Genomic DNA, 23031 nt, shown 5'->3' with positions numbered 1-23031 from the left:
AGATTTTTGAAACGAATAAATCATATTTCCCGCTGTCAACGTAAATAGCCGATTCATCATCGACTAAATACGGTTATTTAGTTCGGCCCTACGCTAGGGTTGCGCTAGCATCGTCCACGTCTCCTAGGTTTTATATGGACTTTAACAGTCTTAATTCGTTATTGGTCTGTGGGACAAATTACTTTGGTCGTCAAAGTCAGTTGACTGACATAAAGTTGTAAAGCAAGCATTAGGACGGTTAACCTTATTTTTTACTATTTTTTTACACTGTCACTATCAAACTCATCATTGCAAAATGTTAAATACCAAAAAATGGACAACTGAAGGAGATATTCCAAGTAGGAAAAATTGAAAAGGTTTCCACAAGGCAATTTGGTCCATGGACAATCCCCCAGAATCAAGGGAGATGATTCTAAATTTTTGAATAGTGGATGGTGCGATATTTTGGACAACAGAAAAGTCAATAATTTGAAATTGTCATCACTATTGACTTGACGTTAATGCTTGATTTACAGTAATTTGTTTTGAAGTGACAGAAAAATGACGACCAAAGTATTTTGTCCCCAATAGTACTTACCTAGTTGGATTCATGATTTAATTTTTAAATACCAAAACACAATGAATGCTTTGTAAAGTGTATTTTGGGTTGCAGTTTTATCTGGTCAGGCTCGTCATCTTATGTGAATAACCCTGTACATAATTTAACATAAATGTTTTAAGTTTCTTGATAACCCTAAACAAAGATGTGTTAAATTAAAACTGATAAAAGTAATAACAAATATAGTACCTACTTATCTAATATTAAAAGGTTATAATAAATACGTGGCATACAGTGATCTATATTAGTTGTTTTCTGAATATCAAACGAATAAAATGAAAGTTACGTTTTTCAGTGTAATATTTGCAATCCTTCCTTTTTTACAAGTGCAAGGATGGATAGGGGTTATAGAATTTAATTTTAACAAAAGTGAGTAATATTCGTTAGTATGTTTTTAAATATACAATTATTTTTTCTTTTAGATTATACAAGTCACTGTTTTGGAGAAAAGTACGATATTGGACCAATGGAAAAATTAGAGGTCAAACGAATTAAGGGCATGTGCGCAATCAGTTTGTGTCGAGAAGATAGGAGCCTTAAATTAACTACGTAATCAAATTTAATAGTTATTAGATCAATCGTTGAAATTTTTTTGCAGATGTGCTCCTGTGCTTATTCTTCCACCTTGCTACATCGTTCAGGGTAATATGTCAAAGCCTTTTCCTCAATGCTGTTACGAAAAAAAGTGTGACGATGAAAATGAAACCAAATAATAATTTTTACAAATAATGAGTTGAGTAATCACTCCTATTTTATATGTTTTTCTTTATACCTATATTAATTGTGAACAGAAACAATAAAACTACGGTTGAGAGTTTTTAGAGATCTCGGCCGTCTCTTTATAGGTCAAGTTTGTTTAATGTTTTGGACATGGTCGTTTTACAAAGTGTGGCTGCTTAGAAATCGTGTGTGGTCTTCACAGCCATCTACAAAAAATATTGATACTTAAAAAAGACAGTAATTGAACATTACATAGGGACCTAAATATATTTTTTGAATTATCATAACGTCGTATTCCGTTTTCATTCCGTCCTATTAATTTTAACACTTACAATTTTTGTGAAACAAAACAAATATGGCTACAGTTATGAAGGTTTTTCTGATGACGTAACCTAAAACTTTGTAGAATCTGCATACTTATGCATTTATTATTTGCAAAATATTTAACAGACGTATTGTCCTGTACTGAAAATGTCAAGTTCAATTACCTGAAATGATTATGTCTAAATCAATAAATGAAGATGCAGAAGAACAACACGGTGTGACTTCCCACGAGCAACTATGTGTTTTCTTAATATCTACTAACACGCAACGAAGTAACCTGCTATAAAATAAAATCTTATTAGACTATTTATATTGTTTCTTGCTCTCACAAAATAGTTTTAATAAGTTTACGGCAACATAATGATTTCAATTAAATTCAACTTCTATGGTTCTACTGTACTGTTATTAATATTGCTTTGCCCATTAACTCCAGTCTAATAAAAATATTTAACTTGTTTCAAAGCATTATGTATAACGACGTAATAACATAACTGAACAATAATCATCACACAAATTCCTGTAATTTGAAATAAAGATAAAATGTTCAACAAAAGACTAATAGGTATCACTCATTATTATTGTTTAATAAACTACAAATGCCGTTTTCTAATTTTGATTTTCAATATATTTATTAAACTTTTACGTGTAGTTAACATGTAATATGTACAATGTATCGGTATTCATTTAAATTTCTGGTCAAAGCTGTCGCTGAAGACTCGATTGTGAACGCATCAGCTGTTTAAATCTTATCACAGTTTTTGAGTTGTTTGTGTTTTTACACGACTGGCGCATTCACAATCGACTCTTCAACGCCAACTTTGACCGGAAATTTAAATGAACACCCCCCATACAAGCTACATAATTATATTAATTTAAATATGCAGTGAAGAATTAAACATTTTCACTATCTTCAGAAGAATCAAGTTCTGAATATTTGAATTTTGTTATCTCTACTACTATACATTCTTGTGGTGTTATTAAAATTATTTTTTTCTAACACTAATATCTTATACTGTTTCCATGGTGCATTTGAGCTCACACCTTATGTTTCCCATAAAATACGCTTTCCTCTATAAGACACGTCGTCAATAGCAACGTATCTTATAGAGTCATAAAATACGCTCACATTCAAGTAACATTTTATTCATCATTTATACAGTAATTATCACAAAAGTGAAAAGTACAATTATTGAATTGGAACTGCCATATTAGCTTCGTGCTCTTGTTCCTAACATCTTCTTCTTTAACTTCTGCTGTTTCATCCAATGCAAGTGCCCGGCCATCGAAAATGGCAATCTTTACATTTTCTTCAAATGATTCTTGCCGTAGTGTGAATTAACTTTTAATGAAGTTCTATACGCTTACCCCATATCAAGAAAAGCCAAAATGACATTTTCCGTTACCTCCGTGATGCTTTTTTTATTGTTCCGGCCTTGAAACGAAACATACACCTTTTCGTATGCATTTTTAGACTTCTTTGGTAACAAATTGCTCCTTTTTTCTTATTTCTTCTGGAACGTTTTGGCACATTTCAACGATGAAAATTGTTTTTTTCCAAATTTGTTGATATTATTACCATAGTACCCACGGCAACCTCCGCATTTTATGTATTGTGAGGCGCCTCGAATAATTTCTGAATTTATTAAAATTTCTGATAAGATGTTAGTGTTAGAAAAAATCTTGAAGACAACGCGTGTTTTATAGTTTAAAAATCTCGATCTATTAAATCCTCGCTCCCTGCGGTCGCTCGGATTTAAACTACGATCTCGATTTTTATAATCATCTATAAAACACTTGTTGTCTTAATAGCTATTAATAATCTAGGAGTAAATTTATATAATTTATTATTATATACATATACATTACAACTTATAAGTTATAACGTATGTAAAATAGACTTATGTTATGGGAAGAACTTACATAATACTTCACGACGGATATTTAAGTCTAATTTTGCCCCTACACGAAATACCTATTTTGTTAATGCAACAGATTAATCAAGTATTTATAGTAAAAAAATGAAAAGAAATACATATGGTTACAGAAGATGTGCGATTTCATTTGATACCGCGTGCGTTTTATTACTTGAACTCGGTTAATCTACTGTCTAAGCAGCCGATGTCGGTATTCAGTGTTTTTCCATATTTGGCATAGTCTCGGTTTCATTGGCAATGGTTGTTTTTGTCACATAATCTCAGTTGTTGACAAATACTTAATTCCCTATTGGATTTAACTTAGACATGTTTTATTTAATTAATGAGGTATCGGCGCGTCCACTTGCCGACATCACGTATATTCATTGATATTTAAATAGGCGCGTGGAATTCCAGAACGCTTCCCGGATTCGTTCTGGAGATACTGCTATTTGCAAACGATTCTCAAACGTGACTTTATTTTAATTGGATCGCAAAGTAATTTAATTAACGTAGAGTTCTGAGAAAGTGTTTGTTAGATTTGGGGATCAAGTTAATTCTGAACATCAAATGTAATCCGTCATACTAATTCCTAGTAATACTGAAGAATATAGTTTAAAAAGAAATCATTAAATAATATCTTTGGTTATTTATAAAATAATCTTTAATAAAATTAATAATAAATTATTATAGAGATAATTTTGTTTAAAACCAACTATGTTTATATAAATGATCCACGAACGCGATGAAAATGTATAACCGGTTGCGTTGCAATGTTTGTAAGGCCCGTTATTATTCGTGAATAATCCTGTATAGTTGAGATCTGAAGATATTTCGTTAGTTTTTCTTTAACGCATACAATTAAAATGTATGTACTACTGCGGGCAAAAAAAGTGGGACATCAACGTCATTGTCTTGACTTTTAATGTGAAATAACCCTTATCTCATTCTAACCCTACTTTGAATTGATTGACGTTGTCATTAAGTATTGTAGGTTGTAGGGAATGATTGTAAGTAAGCACGTAGTGAATATTTATTTAACGCAAAGTCTCAATCAAAATCTACCTTTATCAAAAGAAAAGGGCATTTGGAAAAGGAAAATAGGAGTATAAAATAAATTTTTAAACTGTCAGCTGGAGTAGTGTCAATAAAAATGACAATAAAGCTTGAACTACATCGAATTTTTCAAAACTGACACAAATTTGATGTCCCACTTTTTTTGCCTGCAATTGTACTATGCCGGCCAAAAAATTTTGGCCGTCATTGTCTGTCAATTCAAAAAAAAAAAATTGTAATTGTGTTACTTTTTTATCATAATTCGAGTCATGCTGTTATTTTATAGTGAGGTTATGTCATATTTTAACGCTGCGACATCCGTTTTTTAAAATAAAAGATTTCCATAGGTGATGCTACCAGAATATTAAATGAACACCCTTTAGTTATTTACACTACGAGAGAGGAAGGTAAAGCTTTTGTTCACGCGAATTGCATATTCGGCCACGACGCGCAGCGGAGTGGACAATGCAATTCAAGTGAACAAAAGCGGCCTCACTCTCGAGTGCTGTATTTGGTTTTGTTGGATACCTGAGATACCTCCTTGCAAAATGAGTCTGTAACTTTATATTCAAAATTTTAAATAAAATCAAGTATAAATCACATTTTCGGAGAGATCTGTTGCTATGGAAAAAAATAAAATTCAAAATAAACAAGGTTTTGTAAAGTCAATAAAGTCATTGTGTACACGTTGTGGAAATGGATGACGAAGAATTCTATGTTCCTGATGACGTCCTGGAAGAGGCAAGTGCCGCGAAGTACCAAATGGTGCCTACGAAATCAAAATTACGATACCAGAAAGAACTGGAAATATTTACACAATGGCAGACCGAGAAATGGATCAAGGGAAAAGACGAAAGCAGCATCAGCGCGGTTGTGATATTCAATGTTGAAGAGTACACTGTTTGTATTTCAAAACGTTGACATCTCTAGGTAAGAGGTTTTTTAATAAGCTATTAGTCGTTTTAATATAATAAATGGTACAGGTTCAGCAGTCTCACCTCCTTTTTGCTGCAACTTTTTCAAGAAACGATGTTTGCAAGTTTTTACTGGAAGCGGCGGACCAAGAGTGGATACTTCAGAAAGTTCTACTGATGATGGGCATATTCGGTGGCTGTCGTTGTGATGGATTATGTAAAGTGATGAATTGTTAGGTATACAGTGAATTTTTTTTAAGACTGGCCATAGGGTTTTAGATGCTACATTTTTCAACCCCCTGTTAACTTTTGTCCTCATGAAAATATTCAACCCAGTTTGGTAGTAAAGTTGTGGGGTATGATAATGTATCGAAACAATTTCAATTTAATAACCAGAAGCAAGGAATAAGTTAGGAAAAGACATTTTTCTATTTTGCACCTATAACACAGTCAGCATAACACTCAAACGGGTTTCGAAAAGGAACTCTTTTCGATACGCGGTTTCAGGAACATTTACTTAAATTTTTAATGTTGGCAGTGACTCATAGTGAGTTGTTACTAGGTGACCACTGCATTTCACGACACTTTAAATTCAAAACTTACAATTGTTCGTCTATTTACCAGCCTTACCAACCCTTATATTTGCCAAATATAATTTTCCTAGCATTATCTTTTGGACTTTTTTTTAAATTTAAGGGGCAAAATAGAAAACATATTGTATTATACTTGTTTTATAAGCCATTTTGTCGCACTTGTTTGCTTATAGTATAGCACTCGTCGCTGTGCCCCTCGTGCTCTAAAAAACGCGTGCGACAAAATGGTGTCTTATAAAACTCGTATAATAAATAACTATTTTTGAATTCCGTTTGCTCCAATTTTAAATTTTCAGTAGGCTAAAATTTCACCTGACATTTGTAATTTTGATATGTAATTAATTGATTGTGTGATTGCTTAACTCCCTCTGGAGGCCATTTTAAATATTTCATTTAATTTTTATTAAAGTAAAGAACCTTGTTCTAACAGAAATAATGAATCCATTGTTATTAAATGTAAAATATTAATGTTCACACTATTTTTTGCAAATAACATTTTATTTGTAAATTGTCTATTACAACCATCTAGGTATTACAAAATGAAGTAAATGACTATAGGCCGTGCCAAACCCAAATAACCACCACCTGTTGAATTATGTTAGTGAAAACAAAATTACACTAAGTGTACAATGGCGATTTTGATATTACTAGGATGCTAGACCAATCAAATCTAAGTGTACAACGTTGCCCGTTGATTTTTTTGGTAGAATGCAGTGTTGGTGGTTATTTGGCTTTGGCCAAGACTATAGAACTAGATAATATTATTGTTTAATCTAAAAAGAGCGCTAGGTTTTGTAATTTTCACAAAAATAAAAGTTAACAGGGGGTTGAAAAATTAGCATGTAAAACCCTATGGCCAATCTTAAAAAAAAACGCACTGTATACGTTATTCATGTTGAAATGAACATTTCAAGGTCAAATAATTTTGCAAATAGTGACATGCAGGTAAATACCGTTCACGTTAGATTGAGCATTGCTAAATCGCATTATGTTGGTTAGCCGCATGTCACTATTTACAAAACATAATTACAGAGCCAAAAATAAAATTATTTGACCTTAAAATGTTCAACTCAACGTGAATAATGTTTAGTTACTATTGGTATGTAATTATTTTCAATATACAAATTCTTTTTCATAAAATCGAATTTCAATTATGCGTGAGCGAAAGTGCGTGAGCGAAAGTACGTGAGTGAAAGAGAATGAGCGAAGGTGAAACGTTCACCCACTGGTAACCATGGATACAGACCCACTTTCAAGGGAGGTATCGAACAAAATCACATATCTAGCTCGCTTATTTCTGAGGGCAGGTGATTATAACTAAATGAGACCTATACTATCTTGTAGAGGACATTTTAGGGCATAAGGCCTTTATACGTAGTTGAGGTGTAGTCCGAAATACTACGTTTCTCCTAACATTTAACGCTGTGTTAATTCAACTATTGAAGCTATAATTATGGTTTTCTGTATATTTGTAGTAAAAAGTACAGCGCTTCCAATAGTGAATCGGAAATTTCGCAAATATCGATAGTTTTGAAAAAATAATTAATAAATTTAGATTAATCAAAAATGCGCATCGTAAACTTCACTCTGCTGGGACCTATGTGAAATGTTGAAAATTTCGATACACATGCAGCGAGTCAAATGTAACTAAGATATTGTAAAAGTTTTTTAAAAAAGAATTTAGTCAGTAGTCGGTATACTTTTCGAGAAAATAATTTTTTTATACAACTGACATTAAAAGTGACGTTTTTAGTGGAAGCTAATTTGATTAAAAATTGCTCTTTATAACTTACCGTGTTAATAGTATATTATGCAACAAGATTTATAAACGGCACTTTAGACACGCGTTTTATGTTAGGCACGAGCGAAGCGTAGCGGAGCGAGTGTTTAATAAACAAGTGTCTAGAGAAGTTTATAAACGAGTTGAATACTATACTTTTTCTACGACTAAATTAACAAATGGAACACACAAGCGAAACAAGCAACTTTTTTATTAAACGTTAATTTAAACATACAAACTAAATAGGAATATATATATTTCTCAGGATACAAACTGTTGGTGGCTTCAGGTCCATATTTGAAAAATACAACGAATTATTCCACTGCAATGACGTTTTCTTTCACGCCGGATGCGAAACTGATAAACGTCAAAATACCAACTTGATCTAGAGCTAAATATGTCCAAAAAATTCAAGCCGTGTTTAAAGAAACTTCGAGCGTGTTTAATATCCCGAAAACGCCCGAATGGACAGCAAGTTGTGACTAATGAACAATCGTTTTTAAAGTGACGGTTTGTACACTATTTGTCCGTGCAAAATGTGACACTTTAGAGAAGGAAGTAGAAAAAAGTATTTTTAACACTAGTAAAAAAAAAACTTTTAACACTAGTTATTTTTTATTTATTTCTAAATGTTAAAGTGGCTCTATTTGCCGCTTTTTCAGTATCTGCGGGAAATCTGTCGTCGATATCGGCATCATTAACGTCGTTTTCTTTACATTCCATGTTTACGAATGCAATAATGTGGAATTGAAAGTGTTTTACAAAACGTAATGAAAACTTTTTTGACGTTTTGACGCAGAAATTAAAATAAACATCAAAAATACGACTGGGTTTTTTAATGCAATGCAAACCAGTTGTATAAAAAATAGATGTATGATTGTCGTGTTAAAAGTGATTTTATTTTGTTCGTGGGGTTGGTCAACTCGCTGCGCTCGTTTCCCAATCTACCCCACTTACAAAATAAAATCTCACTTTTAACACTTACATCATAAATAACTATATTATTCGACGAGGGAACGCGCCGGGCGTCTCCTGGCAGGCAGATACAGGGTTATTATAAATGTTTGTAGTCAAAGAGCCCATGAAAACAAATGAAATTTTTTCTTTTGCCGTTCCATAGTTCAATACGAAAATGATACGAAGTAGATTATTATTCTTGACATTAGGAGGTTATGTTTACCTTCAAAAAATTCTTCGAATTATTAACCACAACAGTGAAGATTCGTTTAAAGAGATTGTTCCAACGTTTTAATACCGTGAGTAACAGTGACTAAAATCCATCAAGACGGGATTTGTTATCAAAGTGAACTTTAAAGTTCATATGGTTCAATCCATTTTGATGTTTTTTATATGGAGCGGCATCCATAAATTTTTCATTCAGTTTTTACGCCTACTTGGACTACAATCTTTTATAATAACCCTATATTTTGGATGCGTGACGCATCTTTTGGGAACCGAAACATTTTTATACAAGTTTCTGATCTGACAGAACAATTAGGTGCCGTGCAATCAACGATTTCGTCGATCATTTTTGCTGCTTTGATTTTGGCGCTTGACCGGATTGACAGATAGTTGACGTTTGATAGTAGACAGTACCTATGACAGTAGATGCTGCCAACACAAAATCTAACTCTCAAAAGCTCCCCTAGGAACCAGGACCGAGCCTACTTTCTCTTATACAGGGTGTTTACGAAGTTGAGGCGTTCCTTTTAACATGTGATAGTATGCGTTGTTCTAAGAGTTTTAGCCAAAATCACCTTAGTAAAATGTGTACAGCAATGAAGATAAAATAAATATTTGAAACCGGTCCTGATCAAATTTGCGCTAATTTGTTAGAAATTAGAATTGATTAAAAAAATCAAATGAGCATGGACGTTAATCAAAAATACTGTCAGAGTTGTCATTTAATTAGATTATGTTGCTAATGTGTGGGCCACGTTATCACGTTGTCAGAATGCAGCTGCGGCGTCCAGAGAATACGCAGAGCGATTTTCAGAAAGACACCATCCTGGGTCACGTCAGTTATTAATCTAGTACCTACAGCGGAGAAATAGACAGAACCGGACTCAAAATTTTAGAAAACGATAAAAATATACAGTCAATTATCTCCGTTAATACAAACATTTTACTAAGAAGATTTAGGCTAAAAATCTTAAGAATAATGTATAGTTACAAGGAACGCCTCAACTTCGAAAACACCCTGCATAGTACTTTAGTTTTGTCTTTACTAGGTATGTTTTGTTTTTTTCTATGATTAAAGATTGAAATAAAATACATATCTTGACCTACGTTAAAACTAATTTTCTCATGAACAGTTTTGCGTTACTTGTACAGGGTTATTCTAAATGATTGTAGTCGAAGTAGGCATGAAAACTGAACGTAAAATTTAGGGTTGCCGCTCCACATAAAAAAACATCAAGATGATGTGAATAAGTGAGTACACACCATTCACACACGGGAGTTAAATTGGGTGCAAAACAACTCAATATTTTTCGATTCAATCGTTAATTGAAAAATAATAAACAAAATCCTCATTACCGCACTTTTCCCCTAAAAAATGACAATGACAGCGACAAAACTGACAGTTCACATGAAAGCGGCAAAAATGTAATAACATGGGCTTGGCCTACTTCGACTACAATCATTTAGAATAACCCTGTAGTACAATGAGTCACAGTGGTCATCTATTCTAACTTGTTCCACATGGAAAAAGTGCAAATATAGTGTACAAAGAACCCCTGACTTGAAAGTGGTAGTGCATTATTTTTTATTTTGGTAATTAATAATAGCGATAGCCCTGACTCCGTTCATGTAAATTTATATCTCTTCTGAATCTATCTATGAAAAAACAGCATTCCTTACTTTTTTGCCCGATTGTAGGTACTCTATTTGCTTGTTTACCACGTCTGTTTCGAAGACGGTAAGCTCTGTTTACTCGTTCCTAACGATAAACTGGACGGTAAGTAATTTTTGATGTTCTAGAACGGTAAGTAAAGTTTATTCAAAATTAATAGATTATTATAATAAATTTTATGTAGACAGAAGTTGAAGGCAAGTTGTGGGGGTACTTTCTGGAAACTCATAAATCTCTTGTAGGCGGCTTTCCTTGCCGCTGCAATGAAATAGCATTAGCAAACTTGCCGCGACATTGGCATTGTCAACATTTTCATACCCCGCATTTTCCTTGTCTTCTTGATTACACATTGAGGTCGTTGGTTTCGAAAATTCTTCATTTATGTAGATAGAAGTTGAAGACAAGATGTTACCACTTTCTGGAAACTAACACGGCTCTTGTAGTCGGCATTCCTTGCCGCTGCAATAAAATAATATTAGCGGATTTGCCGCGACATTTGTATTGTCAAAATTTTCATACCCCGTCTTTTCCTTGTCTTCTTGATAACACATTGAAGTCGTCGATTTCAAAAATTCTTTAGTTGTGGCGCCGTGAGGAGTTTTTCTTGTAAATTGAATCTTGTTTTCGACACAATCTTCAATGTAGCTGAACTTCGAGGAAATCGGGGCTGAACGCACCCCACATTCCAAGTTTCTTCTACAGTTTTCGGAATCACTAAGATCACTCATTTTACTGCAATGGCGGTAACTGTTGGCAGATTGCCTTAGAAACGCGATACAAAAATCGACATTATGGCAACACAATGTAAAGAAAGTCGTATCGCATTGTATTCTAGTTAGGAATGTTTTGTAATAAATATTCAATCGCGCAGAAAACCTCATAAGCATCACGAACGTTAATGACAATGTACCGACCTCAGACAATATTTGGAGTCGTCGCTGCGCTACTCCTCCAAACAATTGTCTTCGATCGGTACATTGTCATTACCGTTCTTTATACTTAATATACTACTACTGTTCAGCGGAATCCACCCGTGTTTAGCCGAGCTAATATCTGTTCACGTTGGAAAAAACAACTGTGGTACAAATGACTGACCTGTTACTTATGACAACTCATATGAAAGTTAATGCCAAATGTGTGTGATTTGCACCACTAATGTTCATTCCAACGTGAACAGGTATTAGCTACAATGCTTATAAAAAATATATTGTAATAACATGTCTGTCAATCTGGTTACGAGTAATTTATAATTTTTTTCTAACACTAATATCTTATACTGTTTCTATGGTGCATTTGAGCTCACACCTTATGTTTCCCATAAAATACGCTTTTCACGTCGTCAATAGCAACGTATCTTATAGAGTCATAAAATACGCTCACACATATTATTCAAGTAACATTTTATTAATCATTTTTACACTAATTAGGACAAAAGTGAAATCTACAATTATTGAATTGGAACTGCCACATTAGCTTCGTGCTCTTGTTCCTAACATCTTCTTCTTTAACTTTTGCTGTTTCATTCAATGCAAGTGCCCGGTCATCGAAAACTGACAATCTTTACATTTTCTTCAAATGATTCTTGCCGTAATGTGAATTAACTTTTAATGAAGTTCTACACACTTACCCCATATCAAGAAAAGCCAAAATGACATCTTCCGTGACCTCGGTTTTATTGTTCCGGCCTTGAAACGAAACATATATCTTTTCGTATGCACTTTTAGACTACATTGGTAACAAATTGCCCCTCATTTCTTCTGGAATGTTTTGGCACATTTCAACGATGAAAATTGTTTTTTTCCAAATTTGTTGATATTATTACCATAGTACCCACGGCAACCTTTGCATTTTGTGTATTGTGACGCGCCTCGAATAATTTCTGAATTTATTAAAATTTCTGATAAGATGTTAGTGTTAGAAAAAATCTTGAAGACAACGCCTGTTTCATAGTTTAAAAATCTCGGTCTATTAAATCCTCGCTCCTTGCGGTCGCTCTGATTTAAACTACGACCTCCATTTTTAAATCGTCTATAAAACACTTGTTGTTTAATAGTTTAATTTTTGATATATTTTTCAAATCGTAATGGTGTGTTCATACCTTTAATTAAACTAAAAACATTCACATGCATGCACTGATGTGATGGTGACCTTAGATTATAACATTAAAAAAGTGGGGTAAAATTAAATTTAGCAGGCTGAAGAAAATTTAAAATGTATAATTCTTTAGGTGATACATGTTATTGGCTTTTCAATAGTCAAGTCCTGCTTTAATTTGAAGTAGGTAGTAAAAATAACGAAACAAACACCAATAAGTAAAACAACAAAAATCAAGGTTTTTTTATTACTAAAATAATGAAAGAAGCTAAGCTAGAAGCTTGGAAGCATAATTAGAATTGATATTGTATTGTGAAACTATATTTTATTGAAAAGCATCCTAACCTATCAAAGTTACTTACGCTGGTTCATTTCACTTTTATTTTATTTACTATAAGCATTCAGCATTTTTATATATTTCTTGACATTCTTTTAGTATTAATTACTGCTCAGAAATGTCAAGGTTTTAGTGGGAGCTCTATATAAATTATATTACGGTTTTCTGACTCGCATATTAATTGAGGATGAGCAAAACCTTGAATATGCAAACAAGTTTTAAGCGTAATAAATACAACGTTTCGTCATTAAAATTGTGTATTAGTTACACAATTTTCTCTACTGGAGCAGATTGTTGTTACAAATAAACAGTACTCTAACATAATGATATTTTTATTTAGATTCATAGGCTGAGTATTAAATAATATGAACACAGTGCCGACTAGAGTTATCAGAACCTTGATTGTCGCATCCAACAATTCTCATTCCTTTCGCCGTTCATTTTTTACCTATTAATGAACAAGTAATAAAATGCAATAACAAATATTGGAATGAGATCATCAAAAAACATGACAAGTTAACCTTTGGGATTACAATTTGCCATTACTTACCAATGCATAGTTCTTTGAAATTCTCATTTATTATTTATAGGCGCTCACGGTAGCTCATCCTATTGCAAAATAACTACCTCAATGCTATTAGAATTTTCTTTCAGTGATATACCCACTAATACTGTTTCATTATTAAAGACCACCGTCTGTAATTTATGCAAAATGAATGCCAATATCTATAGACGTCTCTCTCTTCAGACGTCACGTATCTAACCATGGTATGCACAATACGAACAATTTCTACAAAGATTAATTATTTGTTGTTGCATATTTGAAATTATTATTATTCTAGATGTGACGCATACTTCAATATAGAAAAAAAAAACAATAAAACAATAAAATTTAGGCAATTTTATTGCCAAATATAATTCTAGAACGCAAAGATTTTAAATGTAGTATACGTAATCTTACAGAGAAAGTATATTTGAATGAACGTTTAAGTTTTCTATCAAAACTTGAATATTAAGATTTTATTTATCCATTGTTAAGAAGAAAAACACGGTCTATTTAATGTTAAATTTGAAATTTTAGTTTTTAATGGTTACTGAATATTATGAAAACCTGCAAATTCACTCTGAATTTAAATTATTCTAAAGTACACTTTGCGGCATAATTATTAAGGCACATTCATGAAAGTCGTAGATATGTTTATTTGCTATACATTTTTGGCAAATATACAATAACAAATGTGAAAATATAAAAATAAATGATGTTTTACATATTTCCATTTGCTCAAAATTGGATAGAGAGTATTGCAAAAAAGAAAATATAAAACATTAAAACAAAACATTTAAGGCTAACAATAAGATGAGGGAAAAGTACAATGTTTATAATTCAGAAAAAAATACATATTAAACACGCTAAAAGAAGAAAATAAAAACATTATATTTGTACTTCGGTGTCACAATGAGCATTTTGTGACACCGAAAACAGTTTCACAAAGATCAATTTTATAGCACCGTTTCTAGTGATAATTGAATGTGGGGTTGGTATTGAAAGTAAATTTCAGTGTTAAATGTGATGTCATTTGAACCTGAATCCATGTTTTGGATCAAAATAAACTATTAAGGGGGTAAATTATTATTGTAACAACATCTGGGAGAGCATTTTTCAATGAAATGCCATTGCTTCGTCAATACCAACCCAATTCCATTAAAATAAAAGTCGGTAGATAATAATTTTATATTTAAAAAAAATTAATTAATGAAGCCGAAGTAGAAAAAATAGCATGTTAAAGTTTGTCTAGCGAGAGATTGGTTGACATAAAAACCATTAAATTGTACGAGAGGAAGTAGTACCTAGCGCAAGTGAAATTTGAAATATATCCTTCAAGCAGTAACATTTTTGTCCTGAAATTATGCCTTAATTAATGTATTCTAGTGCATTTTGTAGTGTTGGGTTAATTTAATACAATTTAAAATCTCCCAATCTCTCGCTGGACAAAGTATACACTCGTTGCACAAGACACGTTGTCGAACTCGTTCCTTTAGAACACTCCTCACTGCGTTCGTCGTGTTCTAAACCCTCTCGTTCAACAATAGACTGTCTTGTGCAACTCGTATAACAATATACTATTTACTCGTAATGTATTATCTTGTTTTTTATTAAATGAAAACTTCTTTAGGCGCACCACATACATTTTATTCCTGGGCAGTGAATTAGTTTCATGCGACACGGTAAAATCGTTAGCAGCACAAGCTAAAATCGTTCGCAGCACAAGCGAAAATCATTCGCAGCTCAGCGGAAATCGTTCGTAGCACGACACGGCAAGCTAAAATCAAGGGAGTCGAGTTTTTTAACGGAGCGAGCGAAAAACAATCAACTGTGCGTCACTTGTCAATTTTAAATTGACCTGACTGACCTCAGTAGAGAGCTGCAGGAGAAATCCGGTTGCCAAGAAAACCTAGTTACCTTTGAAAAATATGACATGCGAACCAAAAAGGTCGGCTTTTGAAAAAGTGAATTCGTAATAATTGTGCAGTTATGGAGCTATAAAATATAGAAAACCCTGCTGCACTACCTGCTGCAATGTTGGTTAGTGCAAACAATGCATGTTCGAGGTTGTTTATACATCAAAATGTCAAAATCGCAAAAATCGTTGATTAATGAAAAATAGTGTATTAATGAGGTCCATTTTCTACAGTGTGAAATGCACTTAGGTATATTTTTTGTCAATGTCACTTTTGACAAACAAAATGGCTAATCTAACCGAAAACGCAAAAATGCTCATTTTTCCAAACTAAAAAAAAGAATTTTGGAAACCAACGACCTCAATGTGTAATTAAGACAAGGAAAATTCGGGGTATGAAAATTTTGACAATGCTAATGTCGCAGCAAGTCCGCTAATCTTATTTCATTGCAGCGTAGCGGCAAGGAAGGCCGACAATAGTGAGTCTATCGATATTTTAAAACGACCTTTTGATTCCTGGAGTAGTTTATTGTCCGCTTAACGAGGGTTGTCGTAAAAGTGGTGAGTAACCGATGCTCAATAATCCGCAGGTACAGTCTTGAACGTTGGAGAGTTTTTGTTACAGAGTAGGTAAATAATCCCCTAGTAATGAAACCATCGTAAACGACCCAAAATGTTAACTGGTGTTTAAAAATTCGTTTTAAAATATCCATAGAGGCACTATACAAGAGCTGTATAAGTTTCCAGAAAGTGCCAACATCTTGTCTTCAACTTCTGTCTACATAAATATTAATAATAATTGATTAAATTTACTTACCGTTCTAGAAGACCAAAATTACTTAGCGTCAAGTTTATCGTTAGCAAGGAGTAAACACAACTTAATTTACCGTATTGGAAACAAACATGGTAAACAAATAAACACTGTAGAATCGCGCAAAAAGGAATATTTCATAGTTTTTATTTGAAGCATTATTATTGAATACAGCATTTCTCCAAATTGAAAGCAAAATTAAAATCATCTCCGTTATTGTTGATTACAACAAAATTCATTTCAGTATGTTTAATATCACACGTATTAAGTTTAATTGTATTTAAATACAGAGATTAAAATTAACATAATATAATTATTAAAAGTAAGTATATTTTCTTTCAGAGACCACGACATATTATAATTTATTATATTACTTAATTATGATAATTCAATTACTACAAATTAAGTAATTAATTATGCGGTCGTTATTAGTTTCAGTTTTATTTGATATTTAAAACTGGTTTTATGTTCAAAATGTAAATATTTATTACTTTTTTACATGGCTTATAAATGTAAACGATAAGACGTTTTTGAAAAACTCTAAGTTATTAAATGCTACATATTAAAGATATTATACATATTATAGAAGCTAATTTTATTCAATGATAATGTGTTTTAAATAACATCTTGCAGTTGTTAAAATGTTTGGCTGTTGTTCTCTTATGCTTTGTGTTTTTTATCTCCGTATTTCTACGTTTGAAATTTACTTCAAGAAAATGTAATTATTGTATAGGTAGTAGATAATTAATTATTTATTTATAGATAATATCCATTAGTGACAGAATAAGTGAAATATTTTGAATCAGACTGTTCCAAGGTTAAGTCATTATCTCAACGTACCTACTACCACCGTTTTTTATCTTTTAAAATTTATTTTGGAGTTTACATCATGCAACTGTCCACACTTGCATTTTTACAAGACTATAACGGGTGTTTTTTTTTTTTTTTTAATTTGGCGTCGAATTTGGCGTCGAAGTAGGCGTTGAAAAGTCGATTGTGAAGGCACTATACGGATAACGGACCACAGATAAGCTGTTTAAATCTTACGTTTTTACACGTTCTCAATCGACTCTCCAAAGCCAACTTCGACGCCAAATTTAGAAAAACACCTTTATAGTAATTACAATTAGTACAAATCAAAATTTCTTTTTTGTAATTTGCCTCCATTTTGATTCTCTAATAGACATATTAACGAACGCGACGTCATCATCTGGGATGTCCTTATAGCCATTATTTTACGGAATATTTTACGAAAATTTTTAGGTTGGCAAAGCTTGATCCGTCATGCGTGTCAGTTTAAATTACAAAATGTGCAAAGAATTATTTATCAGAATTTATCAGGCAACAAATTCGCGACCATATTTTTGGCAATTTCACGTATTTCAGCGAGCGTACATGAAAGATTATCTTCCATATTCGTGTTTTGTGACAGAATTTGGATAAAACAAAAGACGACTTTGAAGACTTGATCAAATTTTCACTTTTAAAATTAAGACATTACCAACCGCCACAAAAATCCCTAAATCGAGAAAAGTAAACATTTTTGTTTAAAAACGGCTTAAAAAGGGCAAATAACAAAAAATAGTATAAAAAAACTCGTTTCATAAGACCTTGAAGCACTCATTCCTTAAAATAACTCGTGGCTACGCCACTCGTTTTTTAATCTTGAATTCGTGCTTCAAGAATGGTCTTATGAAACTTGTCTTTTAATATACTATTGTGAAACTGTTTTCGGTGTCAAAGAGACAGAACTAAGAGCCATCGTGGATTCAGTTATAATTATTTTTAAAATTTGAAATCAAGATATTGTTGCAATGTGTATAATGGGTTGCGGCAAAAAGAAATTCAGAAATACCGCTCTCGTGAATAACCTGTATACACTATTCTTTATATTGGTGAGTGGTTGATGCGATCAAGTAAGCTATGCATGGGTAGCTGTGTAAGTTTTACTTTTTTTCCTAAATTTTTGTGTGGTGTAAATCACATATTAACTATCATCGTTATCAATCAGATTCAGAATCATCGTCAAGCATTCATGTCTAAATCTCGCAATCTTATGACGCGAATTGTAAATACATAAGCCGTATACCGGGTGGGGCATCGTATACGCGCACGCGAGAAATCGCGACTTCTAATTAAATAAAATTGTCGAAATTTTTCAGACTTACCCGGCTATTGGTAAGGTACATTTCATAATTTTTTGATAATTTTTCACTTACAAACAAAGCCAAAAAAAAAAATAAAATATAAATTTCAACCAAAAAGTCAAATTCTGATTTTTATACTAACCTACCCAGATTCACTTCCTATAATTATTTACGAAATCTACGGAAAAAAATACCAATTAGATTTTGAATTAAACGCAGTTTTACATTTCAATTTTCAAAATCATTTTTATTTATGACCTGCTATTTGTGCTATCGTAAATTTAGGTGACAATGGAAACTGTCAATTTTATGGCAAAAAGGTTTAAAACGGTCGGCTATACCTTTGTTGGGAAATTATACCATTGTGCCGTAAATCACCCGTCTGGTTTACGTTTAAATAAAAAAGCGAATTATTTAGCTAACCAAGTCAAAATTTGTAATTGTGCCACCAGGGTTTGATGGGCTAGCAGATACAGATTCATTTAGTGTAAAAACTTTATAGGTAAATTAACAGTTAATTTCAGAAAACTAATAAAACTGTTACGGCCTTATTTATTAACAAAAAAATTTTTAAAAATTCTCAAATAAACCTTATCAATAATTAGTCAGGTATATAAAATTTGGCCAATTTTATTTAATTAGAAGTCGCGATTTCTCGCGTGCGCGTATACGATGCCCCACCCGGTACATCGATTCTTAAATTTAACCGTTCCCGCTCTGAAAACTATCGGCGTCCGTCGTCGGTCAATTCAAACATTATGTCCATGCCGGGCAATATTGCAAAGAAGTTTGGGTTTGAGAGATCTACCGGATTCTTAAACCATAAACGAAACCTAATTTGACCGGAAAGTGTGTGGCCGGTCTGCCAACTACCAATACACTTTTCCATGGGAAATTCAACTTGACGGCTGAAAATTTCCCAAAGACCACTCACCAAGATAAAGAATAAAGTATAGACGATTATCTCATGCTGAGTTCGAGAGTATAGCGGAAGTGCAACGCACATGTGTCAAATAATCGGTAATAACGGCTCAGCTACTACACGTCAATTTTCTAATTTTCAGTGTGAGACTGGCTAACCTCGAAATTTTAGGTTGGTTTACTGCTTTGTCGCTTGTTGTTTTATAAAAAAATATCTAAAAATCCAAACGAGCTAAGGGAATATTGTGTCTTCGGTGTGTAAAAGTGACAGTCACAGTAACCGACACCAGTTTTGGTTTTGAATTTTTACGCATCGCTATGATTGTCAGAAATTCCTCACGTATCAGGTTAGAATGAACTGATCTATACATTTTCGAAATCAGTGAAAATTTTTTGATCTACCACACGTGTACCTAAATGTTCGCGTAGGATATTTTCGACCACTTTTCAATCACGTCTATTTCATAAATGTGTAAACTGGAATTGTCCGTGACAAATTAGTTGATCCTGATTGTTTAGCTCAACGAGTAACTGACAAAGATTACCAGAATTTTTTCACAAACACGCTAGATGGACTCTTAAGAAACGCTTCCCTGACAACGCAACGTGCTATGTGGTATACCTTCAATGTGCAGTTAGATTGTCAGAACAGTAAAATCTTAACTTTCCTGAAAAATTGAGAGAAATGATCTTTTGTCCCTCCTCATTGATCGGATTTTACCTCCTACAATTTTTTGTGTGAAGTACATGAAACGACAACTCGTTAATTCAATTCTAGTAAATTCCGTACAGAAACTTTATGTACGTGTGGAAAATGCATCAAGAACCATTCGTCACATGGCCAAAGTTTTTAATTGAGTGCATCATTCCCTAATTCCTCCAGTCCATACCTGTATCCATAACAAAGGGTATCATTTGCACAATTTTAATAATGTGATAACGTTTTTTGAAAACGTTAGCTTCCACACTCAAAACAGAAGGTTTTTGTTCTTTTATTGTGTGCCATTTGCCAATGATTACTACAGTTTTCCAGTGACCATCAAAAATTTCGATTGTTTTATTTTTCTGTTTTTACATTACAATGTTTTAATCATTTTATTTCTAATTTGCTGTTTAATATTGCTGTTAACGCATTCATTATGAATACGTTAATAAACCATTATCAAATCAAAATGTCAGGAAACAAGAGCGATGTTGATTTTAAAATTTACATGTTTAAATGTAAGTGTTGCCAACACACAAAAAGTCCCTAATACCAGTTATTAAAATAAATGCTTTAACTTCCATTTAACAAAAATCCGCAGAAGTCGGCACGAAAAATTTTGTGTATCACACGTCCAGAAACTGTTTTGCGAGCATTCGTACTTAGAATACTCGTCTATCGACTCGTATTGCAAACCGTACTCATGCTCGCAAACGTGCAGTTTCTGGCCTTGTGATACAAATAACTATTGTCTTTGAATATCGAAGTGTGCAATAGAGCATTTTCAGATATCCTATGGATCTCGTCCTCGGCACACCATTTTTCAAAATGACGATATTGTTTTCGCATTTATTCTGTAATTTTACCGGCAGCAAATTTCCTGTCGTATTCGCTGCTATTTCCTATATTTCTGGCGGTGTGGTGTGCAAGACATTTCTGAATAATTCATCTTTAATTGCAATTTCACTTGCGAAACGACAATTATGTTGAGTCTGCTTAATCAAATGTCAACTTTATTTTGTATGCGAATTAGAAAAAATAGCATAAAAAACTCGTTTTATAAAACTTGTCATTTACAGGCACTCTTGCTTGTGGCAGTACCTAATGCTGCAAATCTGACTCGTGTTTTAATATTAAGTTTTATAAAACTTGTGTTTTAATATACTGTTTCAGGTCCTTCAACAAGACCTAATCAGGCTCAAATATTTATCACACCGGTTGAATCACCCTGTGTAATAATGTCAATGACCTATTTACATTATATCGATAGTCCGAAACTGGACGCCGAATTCGCTTAAATAAATTCGATATGTCAGGCAATTGTATCCTTTCATCAGATTCGAGTTCTGCATCGTCCAAACAGCCAAGCATAATATTTTTCAAATTCTTGAGCTGTTTACGCTAAGCTGTTACCTTTACCTACCACGAATTAGGAGGAACAAGTATTTGCACTATCGACCTAGCGTAAATGCACCATAAAGTTACTAATGGAACTGATATTTCATAAATTTCAAGAAAAATTTACTTTTTCAGACGACCACTGTGAAATATGGGACATTTCACACGGTTTTTCCTTAGTGAAAATTTAAAATTGCAAACGATTCCAACTCGAACACGAACGAACAGCCTAACCGTGTACAATCAAAAATTTGAGAAATCTGATTGGCCGACAGCTGTGTGTTTTTATATTGTACACGGGCCGATGATTAACGATGACTATCTCCGCGCAACGGCATAATTATTTTGTCCGCAGCTCTGTCGAATGATATTTGAAGTTTGAAGGGATGCCGAATATTAGCGTTTTTTTTTGTGGTCGTCGGAAAAATATCGTGTATACCACGTGTTGAAAATTCGATTTCACACTCGTTTGCTTAAGCCACGCGCCTACGGCTTGTGGCTCAATTCTGCAAACTCGTGTGAAATCTTTCATTTTCAACTCTTGATATACAATATACTATTGCAAACATTGTTTAAATCAGATATTTAATATTTACTCTAGCGATTCCGTTGCAATCACACACAAAAACATCTAATCTATGATAATTTAAACGAATAATATTTATATTTATCTTATAATTAGAATCGAGTGTTTTCATCTTCGAGATCCGTACAAGAATTTTATTTTAAATCCTTATATGCAGTAGATCTTTTTCGTGTAATATTAAACAATTTACACAGGTGGCTAATTAGTTGTAGAAAGTATGTAATTTGAATAAAAATTTGTGAATAATGTTGTGAAGTAAAATAAAATTTTGCGTATCTTACAGATCACATACATTTAAGTTTTCAAGAATAATTAAGAATAAGTTTCGTCATAATTTTGTCGCAACAATCTAATTTACATAAAAATACAAGTGTAAAGATAGACATCTTGCTGTGTTACAAAGTTTTTCTTGTTTTCGATAAAATGTGAAATGGTTTTAGATTTAGCCAACTGGTTGCTTTGAACATCTATCTAAAATAAGTATATCTAATGTTTGCATAAAAGTAGAACTTTACTTGGTCCCATTAACAAGAAAAAGCGTCGTGAAAAAAATGTGCTTTATGATCCGTCTGTGTGGATGTTATCCATTAAGAGAACTGAAACGTCAAGTCAGTTCATATATAAAGATCGACATTAAAAATCAAATTCTCGGAGTCATAATACGCCTATAAAGTAAGAATTAAATAATCGTAATTCTGTCAAATCTGCAATCATTTTGCCGTGTATAATGTGCATCTATTTCTTGTGTACTCCCTAGATAGTCAATAGTGCAATTTGTATGTGTAACACCATGGTTACAGCAGCAGTTAATCTATTTATTGCT

General features: G+C 32.9%; 2 long non-coding RNA genes across 2 annotated transcripts; one reads left to right on the top strand and one right to left on the bottom strand.

Annotated features, from left to right (window-relative positions):
- The first annotated feature begins 744 nt into the window (after nucleotides 1–744).
- On the top strand, nucleotides 745–7161 carry LOC138130769 (uncharacterized). Its single transcript, XR_011159645.1, has 4 exons — nucleotides 745–967; nucleotides 1021–1147; nucleotides 1197–5541; nucleotides 5595–7161. It is a non-coding gene; the product is annotated as an uncharacterized lncRNA (long non-coding RNA).
- Nucleotides 7162–10874: 3713 nt separating this feature from the next.
- Nucleotides 10875–11744, bottom strand: LOC138136851 (uncharacterized). The gene is made up of 2 exons (XR_011161459.1): nucleotides 11272–11744; nucleotides 10875–11211 (listed from the first exon to the last, which is right to left on the bottom strand). It is a non-coding gene; the product is annotated as an uncharacterized lncRNA (long non-coding RNA).
- Between the last annotated feature and the right edge of the window lie 11287 nt (nucleotides 11745–23031).

This window comes from Tenebrio molitor, chromosome 1 (assembly GCF_963966145.1).
Source record: "Tenebrio molitor chromosome 1, icTenMoli1.1, whole genome shotgun sequence".
Lineage (NCBI taxonomy): Eukaryota > Metazoa > Arthropoda > Insecta > Coleoptera > Tenebrionidae > Tenebrio > Tenebrio molitor.
The sequence above is the reverse complement of the archived record's forward strand: the minus strand, read 5'-3'. Positions and strand labels throughout refer to the sequence as shown.